The sequence below is a fragment of the Anomaloglossus baeobatrachus genome, chromosome 4, assembly GCF_048569485.1.
Source record: "Anomaloglossus baeobatrachus isolate aAnoBae1 chromosome 4, aAnoBae1.hap1, whole genome shotgun sequence".
Classification (NCBI taxonomy): Eukaryota; Metazoa; Chordata; class Amphibia; order Anura; family Aromobatidae; genus Anomaloglossus; species Anomaloglossus baeobatrachus.
The window spans coordinates 179,442,842-179,463,870 of record NC_134356.1 but is presented as its reverse complement, the minus strand read 5'-3'; positions in this window follow the sequence as shown (position 1 = coordinate 179,463,870).

The window sequence follows — 21,029 nt, the reverse complement described above, 5'->3', positions numbered from 1 at the left end:
ATTGTTAGAGACAAAGTTCAAAGTGTGCTGTTCATTAGTTCACAATGTCCCAGCAGGCTCTGGGAACTTCGTCAAAATGAGTAGGAGTAGACTAATGAAGAGGTACCCCAAGCAGAATATCCTGAGTAAGAATTACTCAGTTTTGAGGAGCTCGAAGTGTGACTACATAATTTAGGGCAGTGCATCAATGCAGCCTAGACAACCTCTTATTGTCTCACAATAAGCTGCATAACCCGTCCAGATAAATCCTCTATATCCAACGGCAATGATGTTGATGCTATTTCACTTTTGTAATCAATGCTTTGAGTATTTTGTTGTCTGTTCACCTGGTGAGAAGGATTCTCCAAACTGCAGGTCAGCATGGACAATGTAAAGCAACATGAAGCACAGCGGGCAAAGAAGGACATCAGGCAGAATATGGAGTAGGGTACACCAGAAGACAGTGAACAAGGAGTGACTCACAAGAACTTAGGATATTTAGGCAGTTCAGGATAAGTAGTAGCGTTTTCAATGTGAACAACTCATAACATGAGTTTGGTATGCTTACAGCAGGTAAAAGGTTAATCAGCAAACGATTAGATAACCGCTATCAGCAGTTATGAACAGGCAGCTTCTTTTCAGAGACAATACACTCTGCACTGTGTTTGTAGAGACAATACACTCTGATTCAGCAACATTTGAAATGGGAAAAAGGCATGAAATGAGTTTGTAATGCTTACAGTAGATGGAGGGTTAGCTGCAGGTTTGAGTCAGGAAGTAAATGCAAACTGAAGAAACAAACAGGAGTTTCCTGAGATGTTTGTTAGCTGATTCATCTGGTGCAATAAAGTCCAAAGCAAATGGTAACAGAGGACACACATTATTAGTGCTCAAACACAAATGAGTCCCAGAGTACACCTTAAAAGGCCTTTGGTGATAACGTCACTGTGGTTTTCTGTGCAATTTGGGAAACGCGACATGGAGCGAAACAAAGGGTAGTGGATTTAAGGGAATGGAGCAAAGAGCAGCCCTGGAGCTGAGACAAGAGCATAGCAGTACCATTTTATAGCAATATGAAACCAGCCTAACCTGCAGATATTGCTAGCAAAATGAAAAAAGAATAATAAAGTGACTCCATAATATTATTATAATACTATTTTTTTTCAACTGTTTTAAACTGGTAGTTAGCAAATGTACTCCTGGCAGAGGAAAAGCAGACAAGATAAAAGAAAACAGCAAAGAAAGTTATATATTACATATTAAAATAATTTGTATGAAACTATTAATTGCGGTATGAATGTTTAAATGATACAAATGTATTTCTTGGCCACTGTAGCCTGATATTCTGATGCTGGAATATATTTCCACCATGTATAGCAAATGACACTGGGCAACGATCTTGCAGACATAAATCTCGTCCCTTTTCATCATCAAGCTGCCATGTTGCTGAAAGCAATGTTAGCTGTTGAAGAATTGCAAATGTAACTCAAGAAAATGTCACAGATAAACCACCACTTCTAATTTGAGGAATGTCCAAAATAATCAAACACTTGGCACAATAAGCAACACAGTAATACAGCTTTATATCAAAGCCATAAAATAATTTTATTGTGCCATTCTTTATAGGGCGGACATTTTGATTTCCAAAATCCTCAGGGTTTCCAGAATTGAGTATCTAATTACCCAAAATCTATACTGAAGGTAAACTGATCTACATGTGAGGAGAATAAATACTGATATAGAAAATTACTGTTCCAAACTGACGGGTTTTTTTTTTAATTGTAACTGATTAGTTTATTATTGGCAGATATTTTTATCTCAATTTTGTTAATTGAATTTGAATGGTTGAAAAATGGCTATAAACAGTATTTAATATTTAAATGTGTTTTGTAGTTTTATAACAACAAGCATATAGTTATTTGTGATTGACAACCTCAAATGTACAGAAATCTTACCTAGAATCTAGTTGTATCTTTGGGAACATAACAGATGAAACCTCACAATTGACTTTGTGGTTCGAAATGGTTGTCAACCAATGACATGCAGATTGCCCGAAAGGAGTGAGGAATCCCTATTACCCTGAACCTGAGAAGCCATATACTGACTGATGGCCTTCTATAGGGTACCTTGAGATCGGTGTTTTTATAGAGAATCATTCTTTTAGATTCTTTCAGGGGCAGCGACAATGTGTGGGGGAACACAGGGATGTTTGGCCTTGGGACAAAAGTATTAGGTGAACAATATTTAAAAAGAAAATGTGTTACTATGATACTAGTACAAATAATGTGTTAGAGAAGAAAGCCATTGCCCATCTGCCTCACTCATGAAATTCCTGAGGATACAAGTCAACGATACAAGATATCGGTGTCATCCCACTGCAATAAGGGCACTGAGTGCAGGGGAGAAAAGGACTTGATCACTCAGATTAGATGAGCATAAAGTTTACTTTTTTGGGGGGGTCCCACAAAGTTGGCACTACTACTTTTGGATTGGGATAATCTACTCTGGGGATATCAATACGTTTTAAGATGACACTAAGGAGATATTACACCTTTCTAAATCTGGCAATTAGGACATTATCTTTACTATGGGGGCATTCAGGAGGCTTATTAGGCTAAGTTAGAGAACTTAGTACTTTCCTTTGCTCCAGGTCCTGCAGTTCACATTATACTACTGATATGAAACATTGGTTCTGTAAAATAATATTTGCACACATATTGTGACTGATGGGATGAAAGAGTAATGAAACACTCGGACTCGTTATACTCATAACGACTAGTAGCGAGTCCAACACAAGTCAATCGGAAATGCGAGTAATTGTCTGCTGGACCCTACAAAGCGGTCTGGGGGCTGAGTAAAAGGCTGAAATTGGATGCATGATTGTTTAAAAGCTGGGTGGTAATAAGCCGACGGTTTTTATAAGCAATTAGCTGATGCATGCTCCCCGCCCTGGTCCTTCGCTCCCTGGTGCTGCACTCACCGCTCCCCGGTGCTTCGCTCCCCACTCCCTGGTGCTGCACTCCCCGCCTGGTCCTAACTTAGGATCGGGCTGGGAGGTGGCAGGGAGTAAAGCATCGGGCAGCGGGGAGGGAAGCACTAGGCAGGGGAGCGAGGTAGCGGGGAGGGAAGCATCAGACAGGAAAGTCGTCGGTAAAGTCTCTCTCTTTCTTGCTCTCTCTGTCTGTCGGTCTCTCTCTCTGTCTGTCGGTCGGTCAGTCTCTCTATCTCTCTGTCGGTCTCTCTCTCTAAAAAACTTACCGTGTATGGGAAGCTGAGACCCAGGCTATTTATGCGTATGATATGGATTGGCAGTAGGTGTGGTTGGGGAGGGTTCACAAACGAAAAACTGCATGAGAGGACAAACACAAGCTAGGGACCCCAACGTAGAGAAATACTTTGGCGTAGTGTTGGGGCTCTATTGCATTGATCAATTCAGTAGCTAAATTTCTCTTGATTCATATGTTCATGGCAGTAATGCAGATTCCATTTTTCACATTTTCACTCTTGCATATAGCTATTGGATTTTTCAAGTCAGTATTCACACAGCAGTTTCTGCTATTTCGTGTATTCCCCTTACATAGTCATTGGTGTGCATACCTTATCTCCCCATAGTGATGTTTTTTTAGGTTTTTGCACCCAGTTCGGACTTAGAATGGTGTTCCAAACGTTATTCCTATTTGTTAGCCAAGATAAAACAGACAGCTCGGGGATTGGTATTCTCCCCCTGGGGGGGCACATAGTTATTGCCCCCCTAGGGTAAGAATAGCAACCGGTAGCCATCCCAGATTTGGCGCATCAATTATGTGCACCATATTTGGCACTTACCCGACTCATCCAACTGCCCTGGTGCGTTGGAAAACTGTGTAATAAGGGGTTAATATCACCCGAACTTTACCAGGTTCACTTTAAACCGGACTTTATTAATTCACTTGTAGTAAAGTAAAATAACACTTGATAACAATAGCATCAATTGATGCAATAATTGTCTCTGGATTAACCTGGATACCTTCCAATTTAGTAAGCTGATCAGTGGTGGCCCTAAGATAAGATTGAAGGGAAGTGACCTATCCATGTAGATGCTAGAGTTTTGGGTTAATGCATCTATCCCGGACACAATGGGGCCAATGAACGAATGCGATAAGCCCATTGAGCATGAAATTCACCTTTGAAGGGTAGCTTCATTTTTTCCCTATCTCATAACATTCGAGGGATTGAATTTTAGCTCATTATCTGCCTCCTTTCAATCATATTAATATGTGGTTGTCTCACTGCCTGACCCTATTTCTGACCATGTGAGGAAATAGGGCATAATGCGGCATCCAGATTTTCTTTGGCCTTTTTAGCATCATATTATTTTCCCTCCCGGACGGTGGAATGCTGCTTGCGTTCCACAGATACCACCTCTGGGTTCGGCACACCTATTTTAATACAACCCCTTGGTTCTTTATCTATACCCTCTCCTGGCGGATATGATGTCGTGAGAGGGGTGGGAACAAGTAAGGGTGGACGGACAGTAAAGCGTTTTGCATCCCAGTTAAGTTACGTCCGGCTGTGTCATACCCCTCCCGACGGAGATGATGTCGCGTCAGGGGTGGGAGTAAGTGATATTGGGCAGACTTATGTCACGTCTGGTCCTATATGGCAGTATCCCGTTCAGGAATTATTTTCTGAGGGATCGAACAGGTGGACACGCCCCGCTACTGCCTGATACACAGGGACATTCTTCCGGCAGATGTGATCATTATGGCGGGTATTTCAACTATGCTAAAGGCTAAGACAGCAGCAGCACACAAAGGACTGCCATATCATCGCCCTAAAAAGGGATCAGCAGCCAACCTAAAAAACCTGAGTCACCCCTCTCAGGTCTTGATGTTCACATCTGGGGTCGGAGCTAGGCGGTTTGCCACGCCCACAGAGGAGTTCGGAGAGCCTGAGGCGGGAAAAACATAAACAGATCAGTTAGGAGAGGAAAGGAGAGTAGTTGGAAAGTAGTAACGTCTGTCAGGGATCTGGGTAGGAGCCCGGATACCCTGTGGCCAGGAGGCAGACGGTGATGGCCGCCTGCAGGAGCCGGGAATACAGCCGGTGGAACCGTCAGGGACTGGGACAGGGTTGTAGCCCGCCGGTACCGAACCGGGGAACCGAACGGAAACTGGAGCACCAGGAGGGGTACTCAGACCCAGTACGAGACCCAGAAGCCACTGGACCAAGTCGAATTCACTAATTGGGGTCTGGACCTTTAGTTCTTTCCCACCCAAGTCCCGACTGAAGGCAACAGCCTAACGAGGGGGATAGAAAGCCACCGCCCAGGCATAGAGATCCCGCGGGCTAGCGTCTGTGGGCAAACGGGCTCCCCGACATCCATTAGCCAGGGAGCGGACTCCCGTCGCTGAATCGAAGGAAGTCAGCATTCTACTAAAGAGGTGCAGGAGAAAGGCGGGAACCACTAACCTGAGTAAGGGGCAAAGCGCAGTCGGCTGCGGGCACCGACCACCATTCTTTTGGTTTACCAGAGACTCCAGTGTATCTGTCATAGTGAGTACAACAGTGCCCTCTGGCCACGCACCGCATCGCACCGCACCATCAAGCCCGCACCTTACAACCACCGGGTCCCGGGACCATCACCCTCTGCCCACGGAGGGGTCAACACCAGGCTACACAACACCGTCCCCGGGAGCCTAGTTAACGGCAGCGGTGGTGTCCACATTCACCACAACCCGTGGGTGGCGTCACGAACTTAACCCCCAAACAACCGCGGCCTCCGGCCATGAACCTCCTCTCCGAACACCGCCCCTCATGTAGCGCCAGCATCCCTTCAGAGCGATGTTACCCCCGGGTCCGGGAGGAGCTCGAGCCACCCACCGACGAGCACGGATCCGTGTGGCTCGGCAGCCGGCCGAGCCCTGTGGTGGTACATATGTGTCTTTATGACTATACCTTTCTCTCCCTCAGGTGGCACTTTCTGGCTAATCGGGGTGCGATTGAGCTTCTGATAGTCATTTCTGACTCCCATGATGAACCCCGACAATTACTGGGGGGAAACGCGTTGGGAAAGGGATTTGGTCCTCTTCTTACTGTGGGATCCTATTGCAACAAGGACCCTTGCTTCCTCTTTCGGAATGTGCTTCTCATGTGTGGATTCTCCCTGTAGCCCAAGAGGACTACCACCTAACTGTAAAGTACCCCAAAACTGTGTATTATTTTGAATTAATTATATGGTTTCAGGTTACCAGTACAAGGGCTAATTTAACTATTGTCGGTCACTTGATTGTATATAACTCATCAAGAAGGGATATATATTTTATACAAAAAGCTTTCTCTGATGTGTATGTTTTTGTGTGTCAGAATTATTGCAGTTTCCACTTTATGGAGGTTTGTGGTGGTTATCTTATAAGGTAGCTAAGGACATAAGGGACAGCCATCGAGGAATGGGGGCACCACACATCTTGGGTGCTTAAAGCCCCTTTGTTAGGTAGGACAAAGCAGAAGGAGAGTTAATACTAGAGTTGAGCGCGGTTCACGGTTCGAGGTTCTCCAGTTCTAGGCTCGAGTGATTTTGGGGCCTGTTCTAGATCGAACTAGAACTCGAGCTTTTTGCAAAAGCTCGATAGTTCTAGAAACGTTCGAGAACGGTTCTAGCAGCAAAAAACCAGCTAATTCCTAGCTTGGTTTCCGCTGTAATAGTGTAAGTCACTCTGTGAATCACACTATTATGACATTTCAGTGTATAGTGTGCGTGAACAGCGCCTTCAGATCACTGCTGTTTCTATAATGGCGATCGCCATTTTTTTTTTTTTTTTTCCTTGTCTTCCTTCCCTAAGCGCGCGCGTGTAGTGGGGCGGGCCAGCATGTCAGCCAATCCCAGACACACACACAGATAAGTGGACTTTTAGCCAGAGAAGCAACGGCATGTGTGATACGATGTCCATGTCACATGTCCCTGCATTATAAAACCGGACATTTTCCTCCAGGACGCCATTATCTCTTCTGCGTCTTTGGTGTCAGACATCACTGTCGCAGCTCCGTCCTCCTGAGTCCTATCGCCGATACAGCTGTATGCGCTCCATACACAGCGTTAGACAGCTTAGGGAGAGCACTTTCTATCAGTCCTTTTAAGGGCTCAAACCGGTAGGGTCAGAGCCATAGGTGACAGGTCCTGAAAACAGAGACAGCGTCTGTGTAGCCAAGGTCAGGGATTTCGTCGCTGCATTTCACCATTAGGAGGGAATAGAAAGGCAGGCTTCCATTCCTCTACCCAGAGCCCCACAATCCTGGCACTGTACCCTCCTGTCCTCTGCACACTCCAACTCTTTTTAACTAAGCCATTATGCTAGCAAACAGTCAGTGTACCTAGTGGCATCCTAAATGTGGCTATTGGACTTTTGTGTAGTCACAGTAGTGCAAAGATATTTGCAGCACGTCTGCCTGCATTGCACACTCCAACTCTTTTTAACTAAGCCATTATACTAGCAAACAATCAGTGTACCTAGTGGCATCCTAAACGTGGCTATTGTACTTTTGTCTATTCACACTATTGTAAAGATATTTGCAGCACGTCTGCCTGCATTGCACACTCCAACTTTTTTTAACTAAGCCATTATACTAGCAAACAGTCAGTGTACCTAGTGGCATCCTAAACGTGGCTATTGTACTTTTGTCTATTCACACTATTGTAAAGATATTTGCAGCACGTCTGCCTGCATTGCACACTCCAACTCTTTTTAACTAAGCCATTATACTAGCAAACAGTCAGTGTACCTAGTGGCATCCTAAACGTGGCTATTGTACTTTTGTCTATTCACACTATTGTAAAGATATTTGCAGCACGTCTGCCTGCATTGCACACTCCAACTCTTTTTAACTAAGCCATTATACTAGCAAACAGTCAGTGTACCTAGTGGCATCCTAAACGTGGCTATTGTACTTTTGTCTATTCACACTATTGTAAAGATATTTGCAGCACGTCTGCCTGCATTGCACACTCCAACTTTTTTTAACTAAGCCATTATACTAGCAAACAGTCAGTGTACCTAGTGGCATCCTAAACGTGGCTATTGTACTTTTGTCTATTCACACTATTGTAAAGATATTTGCAGCACGTCTGCCTGCATTGCACACTCCAACTTTTTTTAACTAAGCCATTATACTAGCAAACAGTCAGTGTACCTAGTGGCATCCTAAACGTGGCTATTGTACTTTTGTCTATTCACACTATTGTAAAGATATTTGCAGCACGTCTGCCTGCATTGCACACTCCAACTCTTTTTAACTAAGCCATTATACTAGCAAACAGTCAGTGTACCTAGTGGCATCCTAAACGTGGCTATTGTACTTTTGTCTATTCACACTATTGTAAAGATATTTGCAGCACGTCTGCCTGCATTGCACACTCCGACTTTTTTTAACTAAGCCATTATACTAGCAAACAGTCAGTGTACCTAGTGGCATACAAGAAGTGGCTGTTGTACTCCATTAGTGCCCCACTGGTGCCAAGCTATTTCTAGCACCTGTGCAGGACACCCTCCTGCTCTGTTTTTAATAAGCTATAATGATAGCAAAAAATACTGCCATTTAGTGGCATCATAGAACTGGCTGTTGTATTCCATTAGTGCCCCACTATTTATAGCACCTCTACATGACACCCTCATGCACATTTTGCTACGCTAATGTTATAGCAAACTCAGGGAATTCATTGCTGCATTTGATAATTCGGAGGGATAGAAAGTCAGGCTTCCTTTAGCTTTTCCTTCTGTTCATAGACAGCATCTCCAAGAGCAATTTCCCCTCCACATCTAAGTGTGGAGAGGCAGCTAGTGCGCATGCGTGTGCCGATTTACCCCAGCTGCAGCCTAATTACAGTGTTTCGCCTAGTGAGTATGCTCAGCCTGACTGTGCCATTCCTGACGCTAAGTCTTCATTTCGGGATACAGCGCATGCTCCCACACTAAGTGTGAAAAGTCTCTTTGCACAGGTGCTTGCATTCCGTGCCGGGTCTAAGTCCTGTTTTGTGCCTAGACACCATGCTAAAGCTGATAGTCTTTTTTCAGAGACTGTATTTCATGCTACTGAGCATGCTCAGGCACTTACTGCATCAGAGACTATGTCCGGTAATAAACTCTTTGGCCCTGCCCCTGATGTGGGGGTCCCATATAGACCACAGGGCATCAGGTGTCCTCCCAAATGGCTTGCAGAGGCCCACCCCTATGACTTGTCACCGCATTATTGATGGTCAGACGATGACTGGTGAGGTGTTTGGGTCATGGCAGCCATGAGGTCATCATTGAAGTTGCGTTTCCAAATAGGACGCTAGTTATGCCACTCATGACGTGTCACTCTACTTTTGTCTCCAGGAGGTGCATTGTGGTTCACCCTGGTTTGGGGCGGACCCAGGTTATAAAAGGGGCTGGAGCCAACAAGGAGGTGCGCAGTCTTCTATTATGCTCCGAAAGAGCACACCTCCATGTGTTGAACCCATTGCGGCTTTAGGCCAGAGGTAGGCGAGGATAGGGTGTCGATCCAGGCCACCACCACAGTTGGTAATGCAGAACGGTTAAGACCAGCTCCTGTCCTACCAGTCCTGCTTGTGTAGCCCAGTGGCATTAACAGGCCTGCTGCTGCTGATGCGCCTGCTGTCCACAGGTGTGCCCCTACGCACACGGTCAGCGTACTCAATGGCCCCTGTGTTGTTAACAGGGAGTTCCTGGGCTGGGTGGGCATGTGGACCCTGTGACACTAACAGGGCTCCCAGTCTCCAGATCCGAATAGCGTCTAACTCGGTTCAGGCTACTATTAGTTTCATAGCCACACAGCTCTGTATCCTCCACCAAACCTTCCAGTTGCCAACCTCTCCTTTTCCAACTGGGAGCACGGTGGACACTGACTGCTGATGGGGATATATACCTTTCTCTTTCTTTTCTTATTAATTTTCGTTATATAGCGGTAACATAGTATATACCACTTTATCCAAATCTGCCAGTCCCACCGTAACAGATGGTGTTTCTTCAGCAAATGTTACTGTTGCTTAACCACCAAATCCACGGACCAAAACTTTTTCCCCTTTCCAACACACCTGTTCCCCTTTCCACCAGCATCTGTCCTTTTTCAACTCATTTTGGTATATGACCAAAAGTGCAACTCTGCAGGGACACCGTACTCAATGCCATTGTAATACTACTGTATGTTCTGAGGATTTCGATTGCGTTAGGGCAATGACAACAGAGACGAGTTCTTGGTACAAGATGTTATATAATATGTCACCACGGTAGATACACAACGGGAATAAACACAGTAAAACAACACACAAAACGGAGCGAAGGGGATTCCCGGGGCCACGCACCGGACTCCCCCAGGGAGACCACCAGAGCGAACCCCTGTACAGGGACTGTCCGGCAATCAACCCCGGAAGGCCTAAATGTGCGGCAGCCGGTACACAAGGGGCAAGTGGTATAGTCCAGGAGTGTCCGTACGGGATGATTGTCCAGAGTGGTTACGAACCGGGCAGAGTGCTGATCAAAGACGGCAGACGGAGTCCGGGCACAGCTTGAAGAAAACCGGGTATGGTCCAGAGTCGGTCGGTAGAGTTTCAGGAGAATCCAAGGCAATCAGGAAGTAGAAACAGCAAAGCAGGAGCACACAGCAAGCAGTATACTCAGGCACTGGACTGGGCTGAGAGGCGGCCTTTTAAGCAGCTGGACAGGAAGTAGGGCAACAGAACCTTAAACTCCATGTTAACTGAGGGCAAGCTCATTCAAAAGAGAGCTGGAAAACCTGGAAACCTGACATTACTCCCCCCCCAGAGACGGCCTCAGGACGGATCAGGGCCCGGCTTGTCCGGGAACCGTCGATGAAACTGAGCGATCTTCCGGGGTGCCCGAATGTTACCCACCGGTTCCCAGGAATCGTCCTCGGGGGCGTACCCCTGCCAACGTACCAGATATTGAAGCCGACGACGATGGATCCGGGAGTCAATAATGTCCTCAACCACGAACTGCTCCTCGCCGTCGACCATCACAGGCGGAGGAGGAGGCACGACACGACCATGAAACGTATTAGGAGAAACGGATTTGAGGAGAGACACATGAAAGACCGGGTGTACCTTTAGATGGTGCGGCAACCGTAGCCGACAGGCCACAGGGCTCACGATCCCGGTGATCTTAAACGGACCGATGAATTTTTGTCCCAGCTTCTGCGAAGGAACACCCAATCTCAGGTTTTTGGTGGATAACCATACAGAGTCCCCTACCTTGTACATGGGTGCCGGTTTCCGGTGAGTGTCTGCCGACCTCTTGTAACGCTCCTGGGCCGTAGCCACAGTGTCCTTTAGAACCTCCAGATTCTGTCGAAGCTCTGTCAATCTGTCCTCCACCGCCGGCACCGAAACCGCAACCGGTGACCTAGGCAAAACATTCGGATGATAACCCAAGTTAGCAAAAAAGGGCGTTACCTTAGTGGAGCTGCTCTGAGTGTTGTTATAGGAGAACTCCGCCAACGGAAGCATCTTCAACCAATCGTCTTGGAGATGGCTGACATAACATCGAAGGTATTGTTCCAGGGTTTGATTCGTCCGTTCGGTTTGCCCATTTGTCTGAGGATGGTATGCAGAAGACAAACAGACATCAATCTGGAGTGCCGTACAAAAGCCCTTCCAGAACCTAGACGTGAACTGCACGCCCCGGTCAGAGATGATCTCGTCTGGTACCCCATGCAATCGGAATACGTTCTGGATAACCAAATCCACTGTCTCTGCGGCTGAGGGAAGACCGGTACACGGAATGAAGTGAGCAGCTTTAGTCAATCGATCCACCACCACTAAGATGGTATTGTGCCCGCCTGAGACTGGCAACTCCACAATAAAATCCATGGAGATAGACCCCCAAGGGCGAGATGGCACGGGTAACGGTTGGAGGAGTCCCGTAGGAGCCACACGAGGGACCTTGCACCGGGCACAAACCACGCATGAGTGGACATAGTCCTTTACATCCTTTAGACAGGTAGGCCACCAGAAAAAACGGCTCAGAAATTCCTGCGTCTTCTGTACCCCCCTATGACCAGCCAACACGGAGTCATGGACCAACTTGAGAACCCGAAGTCTTACGGCCTCCGGGACATAAATGCGTCGCTCTCTCAACCACACACCATTCCGAAGAACAAGAGTTACATCATTCGGGGGGGCAGCAAGAAATACGTCACCATCATAGGCCAGCTTGATGTCCTTCCACAAGTCCTGGTCCTGGATTACTCCAACGAAATTGGCATCCGATAACACGGTCTGAGACGGGGTTCCAGGCACGGAGTCCACGGCGTGGATTCGGGACAAGGCATCAGCTTTCCCATTACGTGAACCTGGACGGTATGTAACGACAAAATTGAATTGGTTAAGAAATAGGCTCCAACGGGCTTGCCGTGGAGACAGGCACCTGGCAGACTTAAGAAATTCCAGATTACGATGATCTGTGAGTACTATCACTTGCTGCGCGGCTCCCTGTAAGTGGTGTCTCCATTCCTTGAAAGCGGAAATAATCGCTAACAATTCCTTGTCCGCAATGTCATAGTTCCTTTCTGCAGGGGACAACCGGCGGGAAAAGAAAGCACACGGATGTAAGAGACTCTTGTCCCCAGTCCTTTGAGAAAGGATGGCCCCTAATGCGTAGTCGGAAGCGTCGACTTCCACGATAAAGGGAAGTGCGGGATTCGGATGTACCAATATAGGCGCTGAGGTAAAACAAACCTTGAGACGATGGAAGGCTTCCTGGGCCTGGGCGGACCACACAAACTTCTGTCCTTTCTTGGTTAACAGAGTGATGGGACGAACGATTTCTGAAAAATTACGGATAAAACGGCGGTAAAAGTTGGCAAAACCGACAAAGCGTTGTACCTCTTTGACGTTACCCGGTTCCGGCCAGTCCAGAATTGCTTGTATCTTGCCAGACTCCATGTTCAGTCCCTGAGGAGAGATGACATACCCTAAGAATTGTATCTGTGAGCAATGGAATTCGCATTTCTCCAGTTTAATGTACAGGTGATTTTCCCTCAGCCGGGTAAGTACGGTCTTGACGTGCTCCTGGTGTTCCTGTAAGGAATCAGAAAAGATTAGGATATCGTCCAGATAAATCACCATGAATTGGTCCATGATATCCCTAAAAATATCGTTAACTAGATGTTGGAAAGCCGCGGGAGCGTTACAAAGTCCAAAAGGCATCACTAGGTACTCAAAATGTCCATACCGACATCGGAACGCGGTTTTCCACTCGTCTCCGGGACGTATGCGAAGTAGATTATATGCCCCACGGAGATCCAATTTGGTGAATATTTTTGCCTGTTGGACCCTCTCCAATAGCTCAGGAATCAACGGTAACGGATACCGGTTCCGGATGGTTATTTTATTCAGTTCCCGGTAGTCAATACAGGGTCTTAGAGTCCCCTCCTTCTTTTTCACGAAAAAGATGGGTGCCCCTGCTGGTGAGGTAGACGGGCGAATAAATCCCTTGGCTAGGCTCTCATCAATGTATTCTTTTAGTGCTTCTAGCTCAGGTGCCGCCAACGGGTAGACATGGCCAAACGGAATCTCCGCCCCTGGAAGTAAGTCTATGGGGCAATCATACGGTCTATGCGGGGGAAGCCGATCGGCTTTTCTTTTGTCGCATATGTCAGCAAAGTCATCATAAACCGGGGGTAGAACAGGTACCTGTACAGTGCCCTCCGCATTCGGTGTTACTGGAACCGGAACAGTTGGACTAATGGTCGGACCACTCTGCGGTGGGAAGGTTATTTCCTTAGTTTCCCAATCGATGACCGGATTCGTAGACCGTAGCCACGGAATACCTAAAATAATCGGAAAATGAGGAGAAGAAATTATCATGAAAATAAGGGTCTCCTGCTGACCTGGCTTCATCACGCATTCTAGCGGTACTGTTTCCCGATCCACTGGTCCAGAGCTTAACGGAGATCCGTCTACCGTCTCCATGGTAACCGGTGAGGATCTTTGCTGAGTCCGGATACCGTGTTTCCTGGCAAAAGAGGAGTCCATGAAATTTCCCCCTGCCCCAGAATCTATCATTGCAGAGGTAGGTATTAGATGCCCCTCCCACCGGATCTGAATGGGGAGCGAGCAATGGGTATATTTCCCTTCTGAGTCCTTCGGTGAGGTTGACATTACAGTCAAGGGAAATACCGCATCCAAGTGCCCACTTGCCTCAGAGATATCGGACTCTGCGTCCGTGTTGTCACACTCTGCCATGGCTGCCAATACCTTATTTGGGCGATTCGGACGTTTCGGGCAGTCGATCAAGAAATGATCCGATTGACCGCAATAGAAACACAAACGCTCACGGAGCCGGTGTTCGCGACGTTCGTTGGTCTCTCGCTTTTGCAGAGAGTCCACTTGCATAGGAACGTCCTCGGCCTCCCGTGGTGTCCTGAGAGCGGGTTCTCTAGAAGGAAACGCAAAGTTGTTTACACGGTTTACAGCTGCCCATTTTTCCTGTCTACGCTCCGTCAAGCGGGTATCAATACGCACACAGTGCTGGAGAAACAGGTCAAAATCCCCTGGAGATTCGGAACGAGCTAACTCGTCCTTGATGGTACCGGACAAACCTTTTCTGAATACAGACAATAATGCATTGTTTCCCCAGTCGGTGTCTACCACTAACCTCTTGAACTCAGTGGCGTATTCAACGACAGAACGCTTTCCCTGACGTAAGGAAAGGAGAGCCGATTCAGCGGTAGCACGGCGATTCGGATCATCAAACATTTGCGCCATTGCGTTCAGAAAGTCATCCAGGTGATTTAAACGGATGTCCCGATTCTCTATCATAGGATTAGCCCAAGCCAGTGCTCGTGAGGTTAATAACATGATTATACATAACACTTTGGACCGGTCAGAACGGTAATAATCGGCATGTACATCAAAAAACAGTATACATTGGTTCACAAATCCACGAAACTGACTACGATCACCATTGAAACGGAATGGGGGTAACCTAGGCATACCGGCAGCTGATACGGACGTAGTGGGGACGGCTTCCTGAGCCTCCACTCTGACTTGCAAATCCTGAATAGCCGGACCCAGTACCTGGTGATCATGGCCCAGCTGTGCCTCCACATCTCTGAGTTTAGTTTGCACCGCCTCCATCTCCTGCTGCAAGGAGTTGATCATGGAAAAGAGCTGATCTACTCGTGTCTCAGTCATTGCCCCAGCGAAATCCTCTTAGGGCCTGAGTATAATGTAATACTACTGTATGTTCTGAGGATTTCGATTGCGTTAGGGCAATGACAACAGAGACGAGTTCTTGGTACAAGATGTTATATAATATGTCACCACGGTAGATACACAACGGGAATAAACACAGTAAAACAACACACAAAACGGAGCGAAGGGGATTCCCGGGGCCACGCACCGGACTCCCCCAGGGAGACCACCAGAGCGAACCCCTGTACAGGGACTGTCCGGCAATCAACCCCGGAAGGCCTAAATGTGCGGCAGCCGGTACACAAGGGGCAAGTGGTATAGTCCAGGAGTGTCCGTACGGGATGATTGTCCAGAGTGGTTACGAACCGGGCAGAGTGCTGATCAAAGACGGCAGACGGAGTCCGGGCACAGCTTGAAGAAAACCGGGTATGGTCCAGAGTCGGTCGGTAGAGTTTCAGGAGAATCCAAGGCAATCAGGAAGTAGAAACAGCAAAGCAGGAGCACACAGCAAGCAGTATACTCAGGCACTGGACTGGGCTGAGAGGCGGCCTTTTAAGCAGCTGGACAGGAAGTAGGGCAACAGAACCTTAAACTCCATGTTAACTGAGGGCAAGCTCATTCAAAAGAGAGCTGGAAAACCTGGAAACCTGACAGCCATCTCAGCACAGCAGCCAGCCCTCGGTCACTCAGGTGTGGACAAGTAAAAGACCATTTCCTCCTATCCATGACAAAGCGTTGAGATTCACTCTGTGCAGCACTGGTGTTTAGTGGAAAAGTAGATCTAAGATTGCGTACCACATTCTGCAGATACTCCTGTATACGTGCGTCCATTTCTATGGCAGGAATTATTTTGCCAAATTTTGTCTTGTACCGGGGATCTAACAGTGTGGCAACCCAGTATTCTGGATTACTTTGAATTCGTACAATCCGAGGGTCATGTTGTAGGTAGTGCAGCAAGAGGGCGCTCATGTGTCTTGTGCATCCAGGAGGACCAAGTCCTTGGTGTGTTGGTGGCAGAGACGTGAGAATCGTGCCTCCTTCCTCTGCCCTCTCCCCACAACCTCGCACAACCGAAATGTGAGCAAGCTCTCACTCATCTGCTGAGTCTTCCATGCCCATCGCCAGTTCGTCCTCCATTTCTTCATGGGCTCCTGCACCTTCCTCAACACTTTTTGCTGATACTATGTGCCCTTGTTAATCCCTCTCCCTCACCATGACTGCCGCATAGGTGCCGCTGACCATCTGGACCTCGTAGATCTTGTTATCCCTTCCGCATATGACTCCTCCTGTACTTCCTCCCCTTCCTCTTGTCCCAACACCTGACTCCGAATAATAATTACAGTGTGCTCCATCCTGTAGATGACCAGAATTGTCACGCTGAGAATGACATTGCCAGTGCTAAACATCTTCGTCGACATTTGTAAACTGTGTAGCAGGGTGCATAGGTCCTTGATCTGACACCACTCCAGCAGCGTGATCTGCACCACCTCTGGATCAAGTTATCCCAGGCTATATGTCATAACGTATTGCAGCAGGGTTCGGCGGTGCTGCCACAAACGCTGCAACATGTGCAGATTCAAATTCCTGCGAGTCGGCACATCGCATTTTAGGCGTTTAACCACCAGACCTAAAGACTTCTGTAGCGACGAAAGTTGTTGAGCTGCTGTGTGCGCACGATGGAAGTGAGCACATAGCGAGCGTGCACGCTGCACAAGGCCATGTAGGCCGTGATGGTGTTTTAAAAATTGCTGGAGAATTAGGTTCAACACGTGAGCCATACAAGGCACGTGTGTCACATTGCCCTGACGATGGCCCGCAGCCAGGTTTGCATCATTGCCGCACACGGCTGTTAAGTCACCAACGGAGTCCGCTCCGTCAATTTGTACTCCGGTCGCCAGGTGACAACGTGTTCCTTTCATGAATAGTGCTGATGATGGGAGAGGAGTCTATGCCAGCGGCGCAGGTGGACGCAGGTTATGCTCACCCACTGGGCTGCATTACCTTGACAGATGCAGAATCTCTGGCTGAATGTAGCTGGTGGGTATCTCACAGATGAAATACCATCATTCAGCTACAACCAATGGGAAGACACCACACCCTTTTTTATGCCCATCCTGTCTGCAGACCACTGCCAGACATAGCTCTGCTTTTACCCCCAGTTCAGTTTTATGATTTTGTGTGCTTGTTACCTGACTACTTTTCCTGCTTGCTGTTTATGTACCTTGTTGGCCGATCCACATTTCACCTCTGCTTGTTTTCTGATTAAGTCCTGGCCGTCCCATTCTGTTCCTGTTCCTCAATTAATGTTTTGACCCTGCCTGACTACTATTCTCTGGAACTGCAGCCTTCCACAGGTATTAATCACCTTGGGCCCTGTGCAATTCCTAATCCCTGTATAGGGGTTAAAGGGTTTCAGGGTTCTAGGGGTCCTGCTTGGTGAGTGGCTTCCCTCTAGCCTATCATTTACAGCCCATCTGAGTGTGTGAATCAAGCAAGGCGTTACACCGTGCTCTCTGCAGAAGGCCATGTGGGCCAGGATAGTGCTTTAAAAATTGCTGGACAACCAGGTTCAACACGTGAACCACACAAGGCACGTGTGTCCCATTGTCACAGCGAAGTTTGCATCATTGTCGCACCCGGCCTTCCCTGGCTGCTGGTTGAGTGGAGACAACCATTGATGAAACTCGGTCTCCAGAGCTAACCGTCCACAACTTCTCAGCGGTGTGACTCACATTTCCCATACATTTCAAAGTAAAACTTTGACCGCCTGATGGCATTGAGCTCTGCTGCCAGCATAGTAAGGAGGTGTGTGGTAGTCCTTGTGCGCAGTTACAAGGAAGGGTGGCCTGACCACACAGGGTTTGCGCCAAGGTGGAGGACCCACACGAGGTTGAAGAGGCAGAAGCAGTGTATTAACTTCTACATACAGAAGAAGGATTGAAACAACTCGTGGGGACGGCAAGACTTGTACAGCAGACCCTTCTCCATCTCTCCCCACAGTAACCCATTGCCCAGTCAGAGACATGTAACGCCCCTGTCCATGCTTACTGGGCCAATTATCTGTGGTGAAAAGCACCCTGTCACACAGAGTTTCTCAAGGAATCAGTGATGTTTAGTGCGACATGCTGGTGTAGCGCGTGCACGCCTTTGTTGGAGAAGGAGTGGCGCCTGGGCATCGGCTCTTGGGGCACTGCGATGGGCATAAGGTCTCGAAAATCCTCGGTTAAAAAGGTTGGAAAGGCAGCATTTTGGTAGCCAACAGTTTCCAGATGCTGAAAGTCAACCTCTAAGCCATGTCATGCCCTTCTAAAAGCATGTAAAACACAGCGCGGGGACTCCAACCACAGTCTCCCTCGTTTCCACTAACTGGGCCACACACACCCCACTTGACTGGCATCGGTTGAGCCCCCTTTTGAAAAAGAAAAAGATGCTTTGCATGAAGCACTCTCAAAAATACGCGTGCCTTTCCCGTCCCCTGGCTGACCCAGGGGAAGAAAAGTCCTCTGAGAGCCATGATTTGTTCATTTTGGTTCTTTTAGAAACACAGCGAGGGGACTCCAACCACAGTCTCCCTCGTTGCCACTAATTGGGCCACACACACCCCACTTGACTGACATCAGTTGATGCCCCTTTTCAAAATGAAAAAGATGCTTTGCATGAAGCACTCTCAAAAATACGCGTGCCTTTCCCGTCCCCTGGCTGACCCAGGGGAAGAAAAGTCCTCTGAGAGCCATGACTTGTTCATCTTGGTTCTTTTAGAAACACAGCGAGGGGACTCCAACCACAGTCTCCCTCGTTGCCACTAATTGGGCCACACACACCCCACTTGACTGACATCAGTTGATGCCCCTTTTCAAAATGAAAAAGATGCTTTGCATGAAGCACTCTCAAAAATACGCGTGCCTTTCCCGTCCCCTGGCTGACCCAGGGGAAGAAAAGTCCTCTGAGAGCCATGACTTGTTCATCTTGGTTCTTTTAGAAACACAGCGAGGGGACTCCAACCACAGTCTCCCTCGTTGCCACTAATTGGGCCACACACACCCCACTTGACTGACATCAGTTGATGCCCCTTTTCAAAATGAAAAAGATGCTTTGCATGAAGCACTCTCAAAAATACGCGTGCCTTTCCCGTCCCCTGGCTGACCCAGGGGAAGAAAAGTCCTCTGAGAGCCATGACTTGTTCATCTTGGTTCTTTTAGAAACACAGCAAGGGGACTCCAACCACAGTCTCCGTCGTTGCCACTAATTGGGCCACACACACCCCACTTGACTGACATCAGTTGATGCCCCTTTTCAAAATGAAAAAGATGCTTTGCATGAAGCACTCTCAAAAATACGCGTGCCTTTCCCGTCCCCTGGCTGACCCAGGGGAAGAAAAGTCCTCTGAGAGCCATGACTTGTTCATCTTGGTTCTTTTAGAAACACAGCGAGTGGACTCCAACCACAGTCTCCCTCGTTGCCACTAACTGGGCCACACACACCCCACTTGACTGGCATCGGTTGAGCCCCCTTTTGAAAAAGAAAAAGATGCTTTGCATGAAGCACTCTCAAAAATACGCGTGCCTTTCCCGTCCCCTGGCTGACCCAGGGGAAGAAAAGTCCTCTGAGAGTCATGATTTGTTCATTTTGGTTCTTTTAGAAACACAGCGAGGGGACTCCAACCACAGTCTCCCTCGTTGCCACTAATTGGGCCACACACACCCCTCTTGACTGACATCAGTTGATGCCCCTTTTCAAAATGAAAAAGATGCTTTGCATGAAGCACTCTCAAAAATACACGTGCCTTTCGCCTCCCCTGGCTGACCCAGGGGAAGAAAAGTCCTCTGAGAGCCATGTCCACATTGTCAGTGGACAGACACGTGTGCTTATCTGCCAGCAGACCCCCAGCAGCACTGAAGACAGGACACGACAAGATCCCCAAGGCGTACATGGCGAGCTCAGGCAATTTATCCAGATTGGAAGCCTAAAATGAGCAGGGCTCAAGTTGCACAATAATGGAATCGATGTTTCCTTGCATATACTCATATATCTGTGTGTCCTCCTCTTTTTCCTTGTCCAGCTCTTTTGTTTTCGCATGAGTATATGTCCTTGTCACTTTCCCATGTGTTGTGAGTTGTTTGTCACCTTTTGGACACCTTTGAGGGTGTTTTCTAGGTGTTTTTCTGTGTTTGTGATTGCCTGCCATTGTTTCCTATGCAGTTCGAGTTCGGTTCGTCGAACGTTCGACGAGCCGAACTCGAACGGGACCTCCGTTCGGCGAACTGACCTCGAGCCGAACCGGGACCGGTTCGCTCATCTCTAGTTAATACCCCATGGAGGTCCTACTGTATGTAACATATTCTCTTTATATTCCATCACGGCACATCTTACCCCTAAAGAACCGATTCGTTACACCTTACTACCTCGTGTGTATCAATCACACTTCATATACCCATTGTGTGCTTCTGTGTATGTCTCTTATTATTTTAATTAATTATAATAAAGGTTAAATATTTTTTATGGGTGGACTTACTCTGAATGGTCTAAATACTAAGAGCATCCATGCACATCTAAATCTGGTCTGCTGGTTAAGAAAGACTATAGGGTGCTGTACACGCTGCGACATCGCTAGCGATCTCATTAGCGATGTGACACGCCAGATCGCAGATAAGATTTGCCGAGATCGCACGTAGGTCAATTTTTTTTTTTATAGCGCCGGTCACATGTGTGATCTTGGCAAATAGTATGTGCGATCTGGCTTGTCACATCGCTAACGAGATCGCTAGCGATGTTGTAGCGTGTAAAGCACCCTTAAGTGTGGGCTTCCACTAAAGACACCAGGTGGACTTTTTCATCTGGAGTTCTAGGCCTGAGGTTCATTGGT